Genomic DNA, 6,000 nt, shown 5'->3' on the forward strand with positions numbered 1-6,000 from the left:
AATTGGGTATCCTTGTGACCATATGGACCTACAGATTAAAGATCAGGTGTCATTTTTACCGGAAATTGGACTTGGTAGAAACGGAAACTCCCAAAATTACAAATTGGCGTTTTTTTTCTCTCAAATTTCATTTTTTTTTCTTTTTTTTTTTTATATATATTTTTTTGGTTTTGTTGTAGATCTTGTTATTAAATGATTTATGTCATTACAAAGTAAAATTGGTGGAGCAAAAAACAAGCCCTTACTTGGGTCTGTAGGTGCAAAATTTAAAGCGTTATGATTTTAGAAGGTGAAGTGGAAAAAAATAAAATTGATGAAAATGGGTTTAGTCCTTCAGGAGTTAAGGGTGTTACCCATGAGACTGCAGTGAACTTTATGTGACTCTGCCTGCCAATGAGACCCCAAAAGTGAGGTACAGGGGAGGAGTTAGTCAGTCTTTAGTTTGGTCTAGTTCCAGCAAGACTTCTGAGCAACAGCTTGGCTCAGGTGTGCTGTGTGTTGAGTGTTCTGAGGAGAGGCCTATTTCTACTCTAATCTCTATACTGGTCATCCTGAATCCAGAAAATACTTGTATGTGGGAAATTCATGCCCTAGCAGAAAAGCTACAGTATATTGGCAGGACCCTAGCTACCAGAATTCATTAATTAATTCATTCATTCAACTACTACAAGTCTCAGAACAGCAACAAGGCTCCCAAGGGGTTACGCTGCACTCTCGCACCAAAGACCAGTTGTCTATGCAATTCCACCTGCATCTGCTCAGTAAAGACAGTTATCTGTTACCTGACGACGGTGTGTTTATTTGCTCATCGTGTCTGGCCCAGGAGGAGCTGCCTCCAACCTTGGACCATGTATAGGATAACTGTGCCCTGGCGTCATGAAGTGATCAGGTACTCTTACTAACACCCCGTGGCCGCCATAACTTTTTTTGGATGTCACGAACAGGATAATTTCCTTATCGTGCTCCAATGCCAAAACTCTTTTTGACATGCACGAACAGGATACAAGTGTGTGCCTACAAAAAAAAAAACAGTCAGAACTGTATGCATGCTGGAAGCTGTACAGAGCCTGCAAAAGTTTCTGCGCCAGAATCATTGTACAGGACTTCGCTCACGAAATAGATGGGGAGCACTTTATTCACTGCCATATGAAGATTGCCAAAGACTGTGTATTTCCACTTCTCTAGTATGTGCAAGCAGCACAACAAATTCATGCTGTGCCACAGATTCCAGTCTGCCCCAGGAAAGAATTTCTGCCAGACTAAACGCCCCACCCCTGGCCGCTGGAACTAAGTTATTGTGCCAAAGCCTAAGTGGAACTCCAATCACCACCCCTTTGTTGCACAGGGGACGATTGAATGGGCTGCATGGATGACGTACTTCTGGCTGGCGGCCATTTTGGGGAAGCCTGCTATAAAGCCAGCAGCAAGACTACACCCATCAGTTGTGTCTCGTGTGACCAGAGTGAAGAAAATTGTGGATAGCATCTTCTTCACACTGGTCATTTTTGGCCCGTATGCGGTTTTGTGACCGGACCTAAAACCGTAGTATACTACGGTTTTAGGTCTGGTCAGGAAACCGCATTAGGGTAAAAAATGAGCCAACCGATGTCACCGTTTGACTCCGGTCGGCTTATTAAAGTAAATGGAGTTCAGCGCTGGTCCGGCTGGGCTACGGGAAAGCCCGGTTTGCCCCTCCCCCATCCGGATCCGGCACCTGTAATGTAAAAACGAAGTGTGAATGCAGCTTAATTCAGTCAGGATTGTCCAGTGCAGAAAAATTGTATTTCCTAGATAGTCTTAAAGTATACTCATCATATGGTTTCCTTTCATTGTGCTTTCTTTAAATTATTGTCTTGAGTAATTCTTAAAGCCAGACAATTTTAAGAGGGAAAATGCAATTTGCAACCAGACTATTGGTAGCGAAAAACTGGATGTCCAAAGGAGTCCCAAACATTGATTAATTTTATGCTACAATATGTAAGATGATGAATTTTGAGTTTTGTTGGGCAGTCAAGGCCGGATGTTGGTCAAAATTCCATGCAATTTGGGATAAGTGGATTAAAGGTATGATGGAGAGAGAGAGATTGTGTCTAGTGGAGAGTCTTAGATAAATAGAATATTTTTTTATTTTTTTCTCCCTCCTGCCATGAGGTGGGGGGCACTAAGCGACTATGTTTTTGTAAGGGGAGGTGCTCTGTAGAAAAAAAAAAAGCCAATTAGTAAAATGGCTTTCATATCCAGACACAATGTATTTTTTCTCTTTGTGTTTTATGGAGTATGTTTTAAGTATCTCCTGAAGCACATGAGGGCCCCAAATTCAAGGTGGCACCTTGGTAGTAAAGTTGTTGTGGAAGGAGGTGTCTGTTCGTGTCTTTGTTTGTCCCAGGGTGTGACCACAGAGGAGGACTCAAACTCATTGCGGGGAAAGTGCTAGAAGCCAAAGGGCCCTGTGGCACCGGACCGGTTGCGAAATGATAGCCCACGGCAGCGCCGGCCCACCTTATAGAGTTCTATATGTGCAAAGAAATGAAGTCACCGGCACTGCTAGAAGTATCACAGCTATGTATTCTTCCGGTTGTGCGGACACAGAAACTTCCACTAGTCCGGTATATGCATACACCACATAGAGTCTATGGCATGAGGGTCGACTGTATAGTCCTAGGGGTGGTGCTCCTCTATTAGAAAAACAGCTTTCCATACAATACATCCAAAGAATCAGAGCGCACTCACCCTGTGTCGGTCACCGTTCAGAAATTCCAGCACCGGTTATCTTCGGTCCGTCAGGACTGTCGCGGGAGAGATAGTGGGGGAGTTCTCAGATGCTGGCCACGGTCCGTATCACGCCCTCTGGCGCTTTCTCAGGCCACGAAGCGCCGGTTGCCTGACGAAGCGCCGCAGGGTGTGATACGGACCAGCTTGGCTCAGGTGTGCTGTGTGTCGTGTGTTCTGAGGAGAGGCCTATTTCTACTCTAATCTCTATACTGGTCATCCTGCAAGAAAATACTTGCGTGTGGGAAATTCATGCCCCTGCGGAGAAAGCTACAGTATATTGGCTACCAGAAGTCATTAATTCAACTACTACAAGTCTCAAAATGGCAACAGGGCTCCCAAGGGGTTACGCTGCACTCTGGCACCAAAGGCCAGTTGTCTATGCAATTCCACCTGCATCTGCTAATTAAAGACAGTAATCCGTTACCTGACGTCGGTGTGTTTATTTGCTCATCGTGTCTGGCCCAGTAGAAGCTGCCTCCAACCTTGGACTGATTATAGAATAATGGAGCCCTGGCATCACATAGTGATCAGGTACTCTTACTAAAACCCTGTGGCTGCCAAAATCTTATCCCCTATCCAACATTTTTTTATTTGCATCTGCATCACTGGACTAATATGGCTACCCAAATTTACTATACATATATATATATATATATATACATATATATATATATATATATATATATATATATATATATACATATATATATATTTATTTGATATTCACTCCATATGTCAATTATTTTTTTATTTGTGTGATTTATGTCAGCGTTTTGGATTGGGAGTAAGTGTTATACATCAATATTACATTTTGCTCATGTCTTCCTTGGGATACCAGTTTTTGGTCTCCCTAGGGGTAGTGGTATAGTGTTTTTAGCATCAAAGCAGTAAATGACTTCTATTTAACAATCTCAATCCTTCCAGTACTTATCAGCTGCTGTAAGCTCCAGAGGAAGTTGTGTAATTCTCTTCAGTTTGACAACAATGCTCTCTGTAGACACCTCTGTCTATGTCAGGAACTTTCCGGAGCAGGAGAGATTTGCTATGGGGATTTGCTCCTACTCTGAACAGTTCCTGAAACGGACAGAGGGGGCATCAGAGAACAATGTGGTCATACTGGAAATAACTATACAACATCCTGTGGAGCATACAGCAGCTGATAAGTACTGGAAGGAACAACAAAGACGTGGTCTCAAATGGCAGGAGGTGCTCAACCCCAAATGCAGTTGTGCAGATCCTGCCCTTGTGTCCTTTTGCTAGGGCCAATCCCCAGCATAAAAATGCATACAATGGGGGATGCCTGCAGCAGACTGTGAGTGCCACAATAAGATCCTACACCAGATAGACAGTGTGGATTTGTAACAATTAGAATAATACAATACAAGAATTTAGCTGAACTACTGTGGTAGATGTAAACAATGACATTGGCTAACCCTCAACACTGATGTTAAAATTGAGACATTCGCCAATATATCCTTATATGAAGGACATACTTGAGCCCGCACACCAATGCCAAGGTTTCTCAAGTGGCACGGGACCTAACACTAACCTACCTGTGCGTGATAAGCAAAACCAGGGGCCAGTGGGCAATTACAGTGGCAATAGGTATGACTCACAGTCTCCTCCCAGGTTACCTCCAGTGTGGCTGGGCACACATACAATGGGAGGAGGAGGCAGACTATAAGCCCCACCCAAGTTGGCTTATATGTCGCCGGCCTCACAGGTAAACCTTAATGCTGCCTTAATAGTGATCAAGGTGCATTAAATGTGGAGTTTATGCACCTCCAAGTATAAGATTTAAACAACAACAAAGACGTGGTCTCAAATGTGAGGCCAGCAACATATCAGCCAACTTGGGTGGGGCTTATAGTCTGCCTCCCTCCTCCCATTGTATGTGTGCCTAGCAACACTGGAGGCAACTGGTAGCAGGCAGTGAGTCGGACCTAATGCGGCTGTAATTGCCCACTGGCCCCTGGTTTTGCTTATCATGCACAGGTAGGTTAGTGTTAGGTCCCGTGCCACTTGAGAAACCTTGGCGTTGGTGTGCGGGCTCAGGTATGTCCTTCATACAAGGATATACTGGCTAATGTCTCAATTTTAACATCAATGTTGAGGGATAGCCAATGTCATTGTTTACATCTACAACAGTAGTGCACCTAAATTCTTGTAAAGTATTGGAAGGATTAAGATTTTTTATTAAAAGTCATTTTTTTTACCCACTGGAGTACTCCTTTAAAGAATAAGAGCATTAGTTGGGGTGGAGCAGGAAATATTGATTTCTAAAATTTCTTGGTTAAAAAGGCATGTAAGAGGCCCAAAAGGGGGTTTAAATGAGGACATGACCATAAAATATGGAGAAGAGTCCCTTTCTTGCCAGAATCTCTCCAACAGACAGAAGAAGCATCAGGATAAAGTTTGCTAGTTTGGCTGGAGTATAGTGCCATCCTAATTAGAGATGAGCAAATCGAAGTTGACGAACCCGAATTCCTTACGAATTTCATGAAAAATTAGATTCGCAACAAATACGAATATCGCTGTGATTCTATCGCGCAAATCGCTTCATTAAACTCCATTTTACAGTGTTCCAGGCTATTGGGGACCTAAGATGGCGGATCCACATGTGAGTACATGGGCCAGGGGATTATGGGAGGGCGGGAAACAGTGGCGGGAATGAAGGTAGGCGGGCTGACCCTGAATCACATGTGAGATGCAGCCTATCAGTGTTCACTGACCCCTGTGATGTCACAGCCCCTATATAATTGGCGGCCATCTTGCCTCTCTTCATTTCATCTATGCACTCAGATGGAGAGGACGGGATTGCGTGTGTGTGAATAGCTCATACCACAGCGTTACACTGCAACTGCTAGTCACATCAGCATTAGGGAAAGGCAGGAGTGCAGAGTGCTGTGCTGTTACTCTGAGAAGGATCATTGATTGCTAAACCTCCTATTCACGTTATTGAGCATTGCAGCAGAGAGGGGCAGATAGCTGTCAGCTGCCTCATACAGATCTCCAAGCTGCCTCAACTTTATCAACCATCTTATGTCCTCATTTTTCAGCCCAATTGAGTTTATTTTTATTTGCTCCACAAAACTTCTGCTGCTCAGAATTGTGTGACAGAGTGCAATTTAGGGTTTAATCCCTGGATTTTTTTTTTGTGGTGCTGCACTGTTGGGTTATGCTGCTGTTCAGAAATATGTGATTGTTCAGTGGACTGTAGTGCATTTG

The sequence above is a fragment of the Hyla sarda genome, chromosome 3, assembly GCF_029499605.1.
Source record: "Hyla sarda isolate aHylSar1 chromosome 3, aHylSar1.hap1, whole genome shotgun sequence".
Taxonomy (NCBI): Eukaryota; Metazoa; Chordata; class Amphibia; order Anura; family Hylidae; genus Hyla; species Hyla sarda.